This window comes from Lolium perenne, chromosome 1 (genome assembly GCF_019359855.2).
Source record: "Lolium perenne isolate Kyuss_39 chromosome 1, Kyuss_2.0, whole genome shotgun sequence".
NCBI classification, from domain to species: domain Eukaryota; kingdom Viridiplantae; phylum Streptophyta; class Magnoliopsida; order Poales; family Poaceae; genus Lolium; species Lolium perenne.
In genome coordinates this window covers 41,077,114-41,091,434 of record NC_067244.2, presented here as the reverse complement: position 1 = coordinate 41,091,434, position 14,321 = coordinate 41,077,114, and the positions used below count along the sequence as shown (strand labels likewise).

The window sequence follows — 14,321 nt, the reverse complement described above, 5'->3', positions numbered from 1 at the left end:
TTATTTGTTTATCCAGTGTTTCCGCTTAGTAGTCAACTGTTAGCAATATATATGCATCAAGTCCTTGAACTGAAGAATTGAACTTACCTTTTTATCTAGTGGTTTTCTTTATAGACAATCTTTTGGGGTGTCTCCTGTTTCCATCCTTTGTTGTAGGTGTTGATAAAAAGAGGCAGATTTTCCTTTTTATTGACTTGCAGGCTACATCTGATTTCTAGAAGGTCTTCGGTTTGTGTGTCCTTGTGAGGTGTTGTACTCCCTCCGTTCTCCGTTCCAAATTAATTCACTCAGTGGAATGGAGGCAGTAGTATTCTAGAATAGACTGGCACTGCAACCTGAAAACTTTTTGTGCTACCATCCTGACAGCTTTTGTGTCGCATTGTTTGGAGAAGATCTCTTGTTATTTTCTTCACCTGCTAACCAGTTAAGGATTATTGCTTCATGGGATGTTCGATCTTAACATAAGTCTGGGAAAGAAAACATGTACTATTGTGCATATTCTGTGCTTGCCTGCTTGGAAGTTTCCTCTGCACTGGGTGCGCTGAATCTTGGTTCGAAGGAGTTGGTCACTGTAGGGATTTGGTACATCTGGTGGGAGAGACGGTGATTTGTTAGAGGCAAGCAAGTCTTTCAAGCCGGCTCAGCCTGCTGCTCCGGCCATCCATCCATTCAGTCCGTAGTGGCAAACCATGGACAGGGCAAAGAGGATGGGAAAGGGGATGAGCAAAGTAAAGTGCCTGCCTTCGGCAACGTGAAGCTAAACGTTGATGTTGGGTTTGATCTGGGTACGCGGAGACTGACGGTGGGAGCGGTTGTCTGAGATGAGCGGGGGCACCTTTGCTGCTGCAGCAAACTGGACAAGTGATCAGGTGGTCGATGTTCAAAGCTGCTGTACTCTCCGATAGGCTGGATTTAGTAGAATATATTGGCGCCAGCTATGTTGAGGTTGATTATGAGTTTATGGCTGTTATCGGGTGATTGAAAAGGTGGAGAACTGGGGATGAAGGTCACATTGGCTGCTAAATTTCCTGCGAAAACCCCTCCTAGAGAATGTACTTCTGTTTAAAACAGTACAGGAATGGAGCCATACGCCAACGGCCGGAGTCTACGCCGAGGCTTTTTATCGGGGCCGTCAGCGTACGGCCTCGCCGGGGCAGCTCGGAACGCCGGCCGTCGGCGTAGACATACCGTCGGCGTAGAGGTTGCTACGCCGAGGGCAGCCGTCGGCGTCTACCTGGCCCTCGGTGTAGGTACCAGTATAGGGCCTGCTCCATCCACGCCGTCACTGCCCTCTCACGGCGTCAGGTAAGACGTCGAGGGCTACCCTCGGCATAGGGCATGGCCCCCCTATGCCGACGGCCACCCTCGGCATATAGCTTATTTTTATTTTTTCCTTTTTTCTCTCTCTCATATTACTTTATATTATGTTTCTATTATTTATTTACTAGTATGAATTATGTAAAAAAGGTTCTATTTTTTAAGAATTCGTAGATGGCATATATGTAGGTCCCACGGGTGACGCTCTTCGCAGACGGGTCTACCGGAGCCACTAGGCCCAACTTCTGCTATCGATGTACATATGTCCTTAAACATTTAGGAACAATTCCATTGCTAACCCTAACTCCAACCCTAACCCTAACCGAGGCCATTCCCGCCCTAGGGTTTCCCGCTTCTGCGGGCCAACTTTCTATTTTGCGAATATTTTGGTAACCCTAAACCTCACCCGATCCTATCTCTAACCCTAACCCTAGGGGTAGATCTGCAGGGTCCCCGCCCTAGGGTTTGGCTAACCTTGCCTGTACCCGGCATTGACGATTTCCACATACATGGGCTAGCACTTGGTAAAATCCAGGATCTGTATGTCGAAACTCCCGCCACGGCTCAAACGGAGCCTATTTTATGGTAAAGTATGTCCAACCTATGGTTTCCATGTACATATGTCCTAAACAAAGCAAAACAAATAAAAAAGTCCACTGGTAAACCCTCGCACGGAGAAAGCTATAGGGGTAGACCTGCGGGGTCCCCGCCCTAGGGTTTTCCAAGATACAGACCACCGGAGCGTCGGAATCACTGGAAAACTTGTGTGTGTCCACATGGCATGCACAAAAGTGATTTGAGATGGTTTTATATCCAAGGCTACCCCCAAGGTGTGTCCGGCTTCTCGGACAGGGGGTTCCTACACTTAGGCAGATTCTGGATGTATAGGGGGAAACTCCCTCGGAGGTGAACTAGAGAGAAAAGTGATACATTTAAGAACTTAAGACCCACACACGATACAAAACACTTAAATAACTAGACCCACACACATACCAAAGCGCTTAAAGAACTAGACCCACACACGAACCGAAACACTTAAAGAACTACACCCACACACATGAACCAAAACACTTAAAGAAACTACACCCACACAGGAATCAAAACACTTAAAGAACTAGACCCACACACAAACCAAAACATTTAAAGAACTACACCCACACACGAACAAAGCACTTAACACTGGGTCGACGCATGACCCGCTAGACACACGGACTCGACACGCACCATATTAATCAGAGAAGTCGAAATCAGGCAGGTTCCACACTGTTTACTTTTAGAACTCAGGCAGTACAGCACCAGCCCAACAATTGTAGAAGCACTCAGACACTTATCACTGCGTACACTCCGCTGCTCACTTTCATGCAGTGTCAATTTTTTGTGACTGGAATGTCCTGCTTTCATGTCCCTACTAGAGAAATAAACAGTATATTCTTGCCTGACCACATTCTTTCTGATCCTTCAACAAAGCATTATTTCCCCTAACCTTCATCCTGCTCAAGTACATGGCAGTTCTATTGCTTGCTTTCAAGGCTTTGTTTGCTACTACCCCCGCCTCAGTTCCAAAAATGTAAGACCTTTTAGAAAGCTATAAATTTTAAAGCGTAGGTAATATATACAAGAGGTTTTGCATTTGGCTCAGTGGTACAACATTGCATGTTATTGCGGAGTTGTGAGAGAGAGAGAGAGATGCTGTCAAAATGGATGTTTAGGTTCCCACTCCGTGCCCTGATGAGAAGAGCATTTTGCTTGCCTGTGCATTTGGGCTTTGCGGTTTTACATCGAGCACTTTTCACTAGTGGAGAAGAGGCCTTTGGTCCCAAGCAAATGTCCCACTGCTGAACCAAACCGGGTCCAATGTCCCCATTGGACCCGGTTCGTTTCTGCCCAGGACGACCCCACCCGCTGGCGCCTGTCCTGTAGCGGCCTTTGGACCCGGTTTGTCATACAAACCGGGACTAAAGGGTCCACCGCAGGGCGCGGCAGGCCGTGTCAGTCGTGGGGAACCCTTTAGTCCCGGTTTGTATGACAAACCGGGTCCAAAGGCCCCCCTCTGGCTATATAACCTTGCCCCTGCCCAAGTGTGAGCCACACTTAGCCATTTTTTCACTATCTTCACAAGAGGGGTGTATTGCTTTCCTCTCTTCTTCACATGCACAAGAGGTGTTCGATGAAATGCTTAAGAGGATTTGCCACTTGAGTTTACACAAATCAAGCCACACTTAACTTGCTTTTTTCTTCTTCATCGAGGTTAACAACTTTATCCTTTTCATCTGCAATTGATAAAATGCATGTGTATATATACATCGTGATGTTCTGTAATGGTTTTGATCAGCTTAATTATATCATGCAGATGAATCGGCAATGGATGTACATTGACCGACGGTTTGACGAGTTCACTGCGGGCCTGGATAATTTTATGGCCGTGGCGGAGGCAAACAAACATGGTGGCTTCATGTATTGTCCATGTGTGGACTGCAAGAATACCGTAAATTACGCTCACTCGAGTCTCATTCACAGCCACCTTCTGCGATCCGGTTTCATGCCCAGTTACTATTGTTGGACCAAGCACGGAGAAAGAGGGGTTATGATGGAAGACAATGACGAAGAGGAAGAGGATGATGACGGTTATCCCAATTTCCCTGAATACGATGATACTGCAGAAGGCAATGAAGACAATGAAGTAGAAGATCAAGAGGCACCAGATGAGCCTGCGATGATGATCTTGGCCGGGCCATTGCTGATGCAAGGAGAGAATGTGAAACTGAAAAGGAAAGGTTGGCCTTCGACAAGATGATAGAAGATCACAACAAATTGTTATACCCAACTTGCGAAGATGGCCATAAAAAGCTAGGCAGCACACTGGAATTGTTGCAATGGAAGGCAGAGAACGGTGTCACTGACTCAGGATTTGGAAAGTTGCTGACAATAATTAAGAGGAAGCTTCCAAGGGGTAACGAATTGCCCGCCAGTACGTACGAAGCGAAGAAGATTGTCTGCCCTCTAGGATTAGATGTGCAAAAGATACATGCATGCATTAATGACGGCATCCTCTACCGCGATGAGTACGAGAATTTGGATGCATGTCCGGTGTGCACTTTGCATTGCGGTATAAGATCAGACGAGATGACCCTGGTGATGTTGAGGGCGAGCGCCCCAGAAGAGGGTTCCTGCCAAGGTTATGTGGTATGCTCCTATAATACCACGGCTGAAACGCTTGTTCGTAAATAAAGAGCATGCTAGGTTGTTGCGATGGCACAAAGAAGACCGTAAGAAAGACGTGATGTTGAGGCACCACTGCTGATGGCTCCCAATGGAGAAAAATCGATAGAGAGTTCCCAAACTTTGCACAGGATGCAAGGAACTTACGGTTTGGTCTCGGTCTGAGATGGCATGAATCCTTTTGGAGAGCAGAGCTGCAGCCATAGCACCTGGCCCGTGACTCTTTGTATATATAACCTTCCTCCTTGGTTGTGCATGAAGCGGAAGTTCATTATGATGCCAGTGCTCATACAAGGCCCGAAGCAACCCGGGAACGACATTGATGTGTACACTGAAGCCATTAGTCGAAGAACTTCTACAGCTGTGGTCCCTAGCAGGTGTACGTGTGTGGGACGAGCACAAGCAGGAGGAATTTGACCTAAGAGCGATGCTTTTCGTAACCATCAATGACTGGCCTGCTCTTGGTAACATTTCAGGACAGTCAAACAAGAGATACAATGCATGCACACACTGTTTACATGAGCTCGAAGGTGATTATTTGGAAAAAGGTCGAAGGTCGTGTGCACGGGCATCGTCGATTTCTTAGGCTTACCCATCCCGTAAGAAAGAAAGGCAAGCATTACAACGGTGAGGCTGATCACCGGAGGAAGCCTCCCCATCGTGATGGTGTTGATATATTTGGTATGGTCAAGGATCTAGATGTAATATTTGGAAAGGGTCCTGGCGGACGGTCTGTTCCGAATGACGATGCCGGACACGCGCCCATGTGGAAGAAGAAATCTATATTTTTGGATCTACCCTATTGGGAAGTCTTAGAGGTCCGCTCTTCAATCGATGTGATGCACGTGACGAAGAATCTTTGCGTGAACCTGCTAGGCTTTACGGGTGTGTACGGAAGACAAAAGATACACCGTGAAGCACGGGAGGACCAGCAACGTTGGAAAGACCCCAAAAAGCTGCATGAGAGAGTTAAAGGACGTCATTTATTCAGCTACGCTCTTACAAAAGCAGAGAAGGAAATATTTTTTGAATGTCTTAGCAAAGATTGCAAGGTCCCGTCTGGCTTCTCCTCCAATATAAAGGGAATAATAAATATGGAGAAGAAAACATTCCAGAACTTGAAGTCTCATGACTGTCACGTGATAATGACACAGTTGCTTCCGATTGCATTGAGGGGGCTTCTACCGGAAAATGTTCGACCGCCCATTCTCAAGCTATGTGCATTCCTCAATGCAATTTCTCGAGAAGGTAATAAATCCAGAAATTCTACCGAGGTTGCAGAATGATGTGGTCCAATGTCTCGTTAGTTTTGAGCTGGTGTTCCCACCATCCTTCTTCAATATTATGACACATCTCCTCGTTCACCTCGGTCGATGAGATTTCCATTCTCGGTCCTGTGTTTCTACACAATATGTTCCCCTTCGAGAGGTTCATGGGAGTCTTGAAGAAATATGTTCATAACCGTGCTAGGCCAGAAGGAAGCATCTCCAAGGGCTATGGAACCGAGGTGGTCATTGAATTCTGTGTTGACTTTATTCCTGACCTTAAGCCGATTGCTGGTCCAGAATCGCGGCATGAAGGGAGACTAAGTGGAAAAGGCACGCTAGGAAGGAAATCAATGATATGTAGGGACGGGATTTCTTTGACTCAAGCACACTACACAGTCCTACAAAGTTCCACCTTGGTGGCTCCGTATATCGGTGACCACAAGAACTTTCTACGCTCCCCGAACCCGGCGGTCGAACGATTGGATTAGACGTGAACACATGTCGACTTTCGGCGGTTGGTTGCAAAAACATCTCCTGAATAACAAACATATTGAAGATCAGTTGTACTTGCTGGCCCAGACACCATCTTCGACTGTAGTGACTTTCCAAGGGTACGAGATAAATGGGAATACATTTTACACGATCGCCCAAGATAAAAAGAGCACCAACCAAAACAGTGGTGTCCGGTTTGATGCAATAATGAATGAAGGCCCAAATGACACATATTATGGTTACATAGAGGATATATGGGAACTTGACTATGGACCTTCTTTTAAGGTCCCTTTGTTTAGGTGCAAATGGGTCAACAAAACAGAGGCGGGGTTCGTAGACAAGTTGTATGGAATGACAACAGTGGATCTCAACAATCTTGGGTATAGAGACGAACCATTCGTCCTAGCCAAGGATGTGGCCCAGGTTTTCTATGTGAAGGATATGTCTACCAAACCAAGAAAAAGGAAACATAAGGAAACAAATACATCAAACGATGAGCCAAAGCGCCACATAGTTCTTTCTGGAAAAAGAAACATCGTGGGAGTGGAGGACAAGACAGACATGTCAGAAGATTATAATCAGTTTGATGAAATTCCACCCTTCAGAGTGAACATTGATCCAAGCATCAAGTTAAATGATGAAGATGCTCCATGGTTACGGCCGAAGAAGATTAATTAAATGATGAAGATGCTCCATCATCAAGTTAATTGAAGAATGTTCATGGCACAAATGAGTATCTCAACATGGCAATCAATTTCCCATTTATTTTTGTTTAATTATGTATTTTTATGTAAGATATTAAAAGTGGAGATGCGCCACGGGAGATTTCCCAACCCTTTCCCCAACACTGTTAGATGAGATGTAGTCGTTCAGGGGCTTGGCAAGGCGTATCGATGCTCCTTTTATAGGCACGGCACCTCTTCTACTTTGTCTTGTTCCTTCGACAGGGCGCGGCGTCGTGCGCTACATGCTTTATCTCATCGAGTAGTGCGTCCACCCATGCGTTCTTATCCTGCCGACATCTTTAGTCCCGGTTGTACCCACCAGCCGGGACTAAAGGTTACCCACACGTCCTTATCCCACCGACAGTTTTGTTAGATGACACAAAAAAGGATCTTTAGTCCCGGTTGTACCCACCAGCCGGGACTAAAGGTTACCCACACGTCCTTATCCCACCGACAGTTTTTGGCGCCACTGCGTTCCCGCCTATTTTTCTTCCCGCGCTTTCCACTGCTTCCCGCCTCCGTCCTCCCGCCATTTTTTCACTATATATATGTTGGCTTGGCCTCCATTTACATATCACATCTAGACTCATATCTGCAAACCTCATCACCAGGTCACATGGCTTCCATCGTATCTCTAACCCTCCGGGAGGCGGAGGCGCTTTGCGCGTCGAACTACCCCTGCCCGCCGGGCTACCGCGTCCCTACCGGCTGGTTGCTGAGCGTCGGAGGGGTACCGGTCCCTCCTGTCCCTCTAGGTGTGGCGCGCGAGATGGCCATCACGAACCACTACTACTTCGAGCTCACGCCAGAGCAGCGGAGGAATCCCCAGTGGCATCCCGACTACAGCCCGACTTGGGAGAGCTTCTTCATCAATCGGCGTGAGAGGGCGCTCGCCAGGCACGAGGACGGCGGCCCGCCTCCTTCGAACTTCAACGAGGCCGGCCGTCGGCTGTGGTGGCGCGACCGAACTCTCCAGGGCGTCATGGCCCACCGTGGCCCCCGCCTGCGCTACCCTCAGTCCCAGCCCACGCGTGCTCTCCCGCCGAGGTTTGACTACCGCGACCCCGATGCCAGCGACGATGATGACGGCGACTACGACGACTACAGTGGCGAGTACTATAGGGCTAGGCACGAGTATGACTGAATGACTCGAACAGTCGAATCTGGCCATGTATCTTAATTAATTTTCAGTTGAGCTAGGCACGAGTACTATAGGGCTAGGCACGAGTACTATCTGGCCATGTATCTTAATTAATTTTCAGTTGAGTTCTGTACTTTAATTCCACATGTAATCTGGCGGGAAACTTTTCTCATCATCAGCGTCTGCCACAACGACTTTATTGAAAATACAATAAAATAGATAAACAACTAGTCTAGTCGATCTACTCGTCGTCGGAGGTTGTCTCGGTCCAAATGTCGTCCCACCGAGGGTCGTTGTCGGCCCAAGTTGTATTCGGGTTATCGAGCTCGAACACGGCGACGGCCCGACGATGGCGCCTGTTGGACCTGCGTTGTGCCCGGAGGTCAGCGAAGAACGCGGCGGTGTTGTCGATGTCATTGGGGAACTGCGCCCTCCACTGGCGCATCAACTCCTCGTCGTGCTCGGCGATTGCGATCCGGCGCTGCACCTGGCGGTGGCGGCGACGGTCCTCGTCGTCGACGAGGCACAGCATCGGCGCGAGGAACTCCGCCTCCTCTAGCGATTCGACGTCTGGGAAGTTCATGTCGCACCGTGGCTGCCGAAATCACCATGCGGCCGCGTCGTAAGCGCGCGCCGCCAGCTCCGGGGTGTTGTACGTGCCGAGGGTCAGCCGGAAGCCACCGGCACGCATCTCAGCGTAGAACCTACCGTTCGGCCGCGCTCGGACGCCACGGAAACCGGACGAGCCGCGACGGCGCGGCGGCATCCCGGCGACGAATGAACGGAGGCGACGGCGACGTGTGGTTCCGCGCGCACGCGGCGCTTTATAGCACAGCGATGCGGCAAGTTTGGCGACAGGTGGCGCGGGGAAGCGGCGGGGCGTGGCACGTGGAAGCGGCGGCGACAGGTGGCGCGGGGAAGCGGCGGGCCGTGGCACGTGGAAGCGGGATCTACACGTCGCACGGTGGTGGCGGCGGGGCGAGGCACGTGGAAGCGGCGGCGACACGTGGCACGGGGAAGGGACACGTTTGGCGGTGGCGGTGGTGGGCAGTACACGGCGGTGGCCCGTACATGGCGGTGACGGTGGTGGCCAGGCGGTGGCGGTGGCGGTGGTGGGCAGTACACGGCGGTGCCGACGGTGGCCAGTACACGGCGGTGGCGGTGGTGGGCAGTACACGGCGGTGGCCCGTACATGGCGGTGACGGCGGGGCGAGGCACGTGGAAGCGGCGGCGACACGTGGCACGGGGAAGGGACACGTGTGGCGGTGGCGGTGATGGCGACATGGCGGTGGCGGTGGTGGGCAGTACACGGCGGTGGCCCGTACATGGCGGTGACGGCGGGGCGAGGCACGTGGAAGCGGCGGCGACACGTGGCACGGGGAAGGGACACGTGTGGCGGTGGCGGTGGTGGCCAGTACATGGCGGTGGCGGTGGTGGGCAGTACACGGCGGTGGCCCGTACATGGCGGTGACGGCGGGGCGAGGCACGTGGAAGCGGCGGCGACACGTGGCACGGGGAAGGGACACGTGTGGCGGTGGCGGTGGTGGCCAGTACATGGCGGTGGCGGTGGCGGTGGTGGGCAGTACACGGCGGTGGCCCGTACATGGCGGTGACGGTGGTGGCCAGGTGGTGGCGGTGGCGACAGTGGCCACTACACGGCGGTGGCGGCGGTGGACACGTGTGGCAGTGCGGTGGCTTTTTTTCATTTGAAATAAGGCGGGAATGAAATTTTTTAAAAAAAGTGGCCTTTGGACCCGGTTTGTAATACAAACCGGGACTAAAGGCCTTTTTGCGCGCAGCGAAAAAAACGCAGCAAAAATGGCCTTTAGTCCCGGTTTGTATTACAAACCGGGTCCAAAGGGGGGTCTTTGGACCCGGTTTGTAACACGCACCGGGTCCAAAGGGGGGGGCACTATAACTGCAACTCCTTCGTCTCCGCGGAGATCAATCCCGCGGAGACGAACGAGCGCACGCCGCCAGGCCGCCCAATCGCCGCGCGCGCCGTAGCCGTCGCCGTCGCCGTCCACCGCGCTGCCGCGCCGCCGCCCGCCGCCCGCGTCACCGCCACCGCCGCGCGCACGTCACACGCCGCCCGCCCCGCGCCTCTTCTCTCCCGCGCGCGTGCGGCGCGGGCCCTCGACCGCCGCCGGCCGCCACTCCGCTCTCCGCCGCCACTCCTCCACCGCCGGCGCCGCTTCCTCCACGCCCGCCGCCGCCTCCTCTCTCCTCCACCGCCGCGCGCCTCCTCTCCGCCGGCAAGCAATCAAGGTGAGAGCCCCGGCCGGCCACCCGGCCTTTTTTTTTTTCTTTCTTTTTTAGTCTTTTTTTTTTAGATTAGTTTGTTAATTAGTTAGAAAAATTAGATTAGTTTGTTAAGTTAGAAAAATTAGTTTAGTTTGTTAATTAGTTAGAAAAATTAGATTAGTTTGTTAAGTTAGAAAAATTAGTTAAAACAATATAGTTAGAAAATTAATTAGTAAAATTAGTTAGTAAAATATTTAGTTAGTGTGTTAGTGAAAAATAGTTAGAACTTTAGTTAAAACAATAGTTAGTGTGTTAGTGTAAAATAGTTAGCGCGCAAAAACGCCGGCACCCCCCCAAATAGAGATGTACGCCGGCGCCCCCTAGAGATGTACGCCGCGCGGTGCCCCCTTACGCGGTAGTGCCGGCGCCCCCCAAATAGAGATGTACGCCGGCGCCCCCTTACGCGGTAGTGCCGGCGCCCCCCAAATAGAGGATGTACGCCGGCGCCCCCTTACGCGGTAGTGCCGGCGCCCCCCAAATAGAGGATGTTGTGCCGGCGCCCCCTTACGTGGTGTGCTGACGCTCTTGCCGGCGCCCCCAAATAGAAGCAGTGGTGCCGGTGCCCTCTTACGCGGTAGTGCCGGCGCCCCTGCCGGCGCCCCCAGAATAGAGTATGTAGTGCCGGCGCCCCCCAAATGGTAGTGCCGGCGCCGACTAACATATAGTGAAGTTATTTTTTAATTTATGTTAACGTTGGTACATATATATATGATTTGTTTTCGTAGCTACGATGCCGCGACAGCCGCCGTGCCGTGGTCTGACTCTTCTAGAGGAGATGGAGCAGATGGGGGAGGTCCGGGACTGGGCTCCACCGGGGTGGCACTGGGAGGTCTTAGCTTCCGGGTCGCGCACCTTGGTGCGGAATCCGGGTCCCGTTGTCGACCCGGATATTCTTTGGTGGAGGTCTTATGGGCTACGGTCGTTTCAGAGGGAGCCAGCCCCGCCGGAGGAGGTAGCTCAGCGCATTGAAGCGGAGGACCAGCACGTTCGCCGTTACATGTACGCGTTAGACAACATGTATAGGACCGGATGGAGCGTTATGCGGGGATCTCATGTTAGCTATGCTCCCGTTGTTGTTCCGTGGCTTTGGGGGCACACCCAGCGCGGCTCAGGACCCGGTCGGCGCCCTTTAGGACCCGGTCTGCGCGGTTGAGTGGTTGTAGTAGTGATTGATATGTATTAGGGTTAAATAAACATGAACCCGATCTATGTATGCATGTAATCAGATTCTGCTTTCAGCACTATATTATCGATCCTTAGTTAAGAACTACACATATGTAACTCCATTTTCAGTTTTCTGCATTATCCTTAATTTGATCATATGATGGTTCCTATGTATAGCTTGCAGGTCGTTGTAGAAAGCATGGACAGAGATGAAATTCAAGAAAATTTCATGGAGGAACTCATAGCAAACGGTACTCTGGATGATCGCGACGACGACGTTATTCCAGATGATGGCGGTGACGATGTCACCGCAACTTATTTGAATGACTCCGGTGAGGGAGCGGAGGATATTGAGGAAGAAGATCCTAGTGGCGCCGGTGAGGAACAAGATCATCATAATGGCTCCCGAACTGTAGTTATCACCGAGGTATATAAATTAATTAAGCCGCTGTTGATCGACTAGATGCATTAACTAATGAAATTGTACCGACTATGAACTATTTCTTTTTAGCCCTCCGGATCGAGCACTTCTTCTGTAAAGTCGAGGAAGCGAGGCCCGGCCAAAAAGTTGGATGACGGTGTTAGGCACGACATCACCCACATCGAGAAGGATGGTAAACCGATTGCTCCAGAGAAAGGTGCAAAGTCATTTATAGCTCAATGCGGAGTGCTTGTTAGGGACCACGTCCCGATCACCGTTCGAGAATGGCACAAGCCGAAGGGACTAGTGCTGTCTGCAGAGGAAGAAGCTCAAGGTCTTTATATCGATGATGTAGCCAAAAACAGCATTATGAACAAGCTCATGTCACATTTCAACATAGTACCCGAAGAGGGGGGTGACGCTGAAAAGGCCAGGATGGAGCAGGCCCTCCGCGAGTTTGGCAAGAAGAAGATGGCCGAACTATTCAAGAGCCACAAGAAAAGATTGCGCCGCCTTATCAAGTTAAAGAAGACTCGGACAAAGTGAGAAGGTAAAAAATCACCGGGACGAATTCGTGAAGTACAAAGACGGAGTCGAAGAATTTTTGAGAAGGTCGGAAATAAATAAGGCAAATGCTGCGTTGAAGCTATATCACCAAATTCTGGGTCCAGGTGGATACAGGGCTAACCGTCCTAAGTGGCGTAGCTGAGGCGGAACCGACCAAGAAAGGGATCAGATTAGGGACACACGGTTGGATCGAACGGTGCAAGGAGTGGTTCTACGGGATTGGGGGAATGTTGGATCCAGAAACAGGGAAGTGCATCTATAAGAAAGCTCATCTGAAGGTTCCCATTGATGCCCTGGAAAAAGCACATAGGGACGTGGAGGCGGGGTTGTTCCAGCCCGAAAGAGAGAACGATGAGCTGACACGCGCCCTTGGGAACAAAGAACACGGCGGACGAACACGAGGCACAGCAGGCTCCGTTCCGTGGAAGTATGGCTTTCCTGCGGAAAGGAAGAGATTTCCTGATAAAAGCCATGAGAGGAGGAAGGCAAGGGAAACAGACCGCCTGGCTAACTTAGAGGAGGGTATGAGCACCATGCAAGCCCAATTAACCATGGTAACCCAAGTACTTACATCTCAGATGGCTCGGGGGCAGGCTGTAGATCCTGCACTGCTCAATGCCCTCGCCCGCCGCAATCTCAACCACACCGGAAAAGCAGCGTGGCTTCCTCTCGACAGTGGATAATGATGATGATGATGACCAGGTGGTCGAGCCTCCTCGCTACCCCCCCGTGGATGATCTCACTGAGAGCCGTCCTTGTGAGCTGCATGTTAAAGTTTTCAACCTATCCTTCAAGGCGGCGGTCGGCATCCTCTTACCTACAAGGTCTTACCATTGCCGTCCGGTCCAAGACGACTTTGTTGTTGTGAGGGTGGATGATGGGTTGAGAGAGTATGAGGGGTTGGTGCTTGAGCACCCCGCAGGTGAAGATGGGGAAATCAAAGAACCGGGAGAAGCCCGTAGAACCACCGTGCAATGGCGGAAGGAGAACATTGTGTTTCCGGGTGAGAAGCCAACAAGCGTGCCACCTCCGCCTCCTCCGCCACCTCGTGCAGGCTCCTCCGCGTGATGATTCTCCTCTGCGCGATGATGATTCCCCTATCCATGACCAGTCTCCTCCGCGTGAAAATACTCCGCCGCCTCCTCCTCCTCGTCAGGAGACTCCGCCGCTTCCACCTAAGCAAAAGAGGAAGCGGTCCGCGGCACCTCCTACAGCTCCGAAGAGATCATCAACTCCAGTGAGGGCACAGACTCCAGAGTTGTTACCACATGAGCAGACTGAAGAGCAAAAGGCGTTTCTTGCGCCGAAGAAGATGTTTATTCCACCGCAGACAGTGAAGCACTTTGCCGAGACGAGAATGAAGAGACCTGAGCTGAGAGCTGATTATGACCGCTCTCTTGGACAGTCCTCTAGAGCGAGGAAAGAAGCAAAAAGTCGCCCACCTTGGACAGCAGACATTCAGGCCGCACCCCACTTCATCGTGGAGCCATATCATGATCCAGAGACGGCATCGATGATCGAACGGGCGGCTAGAGCTCAGGAGCATCGGTTGAGTACGAAGATTACTATCCAACGGCTCAAGTGGTAAACAAGTATAGATACGGATCTGATCTCATCAAACTCACAGCGAGCTCGCGCGTCTAGGGACTCGGATGCGAAGGTTGCATGACTGGTACCTGAAAGCCTGTCGAAGATGTGAAAGC

The 14,321-nt window shown here is 51.3% G+C and overlaps 1 protein-coding gene across 1 annotated transcript in view; it reads left to right on the top strand.

Moving 5' to 3' along the window:
- The window catches only part of LOC127330461 (uncharacterized), a 55,813-nt gene that overhangs the window by 1,441 nt on the left and 40,051 nt on the right, over positions 1 to 14,321 (top strand). The window lies entirely within an intron of this gene.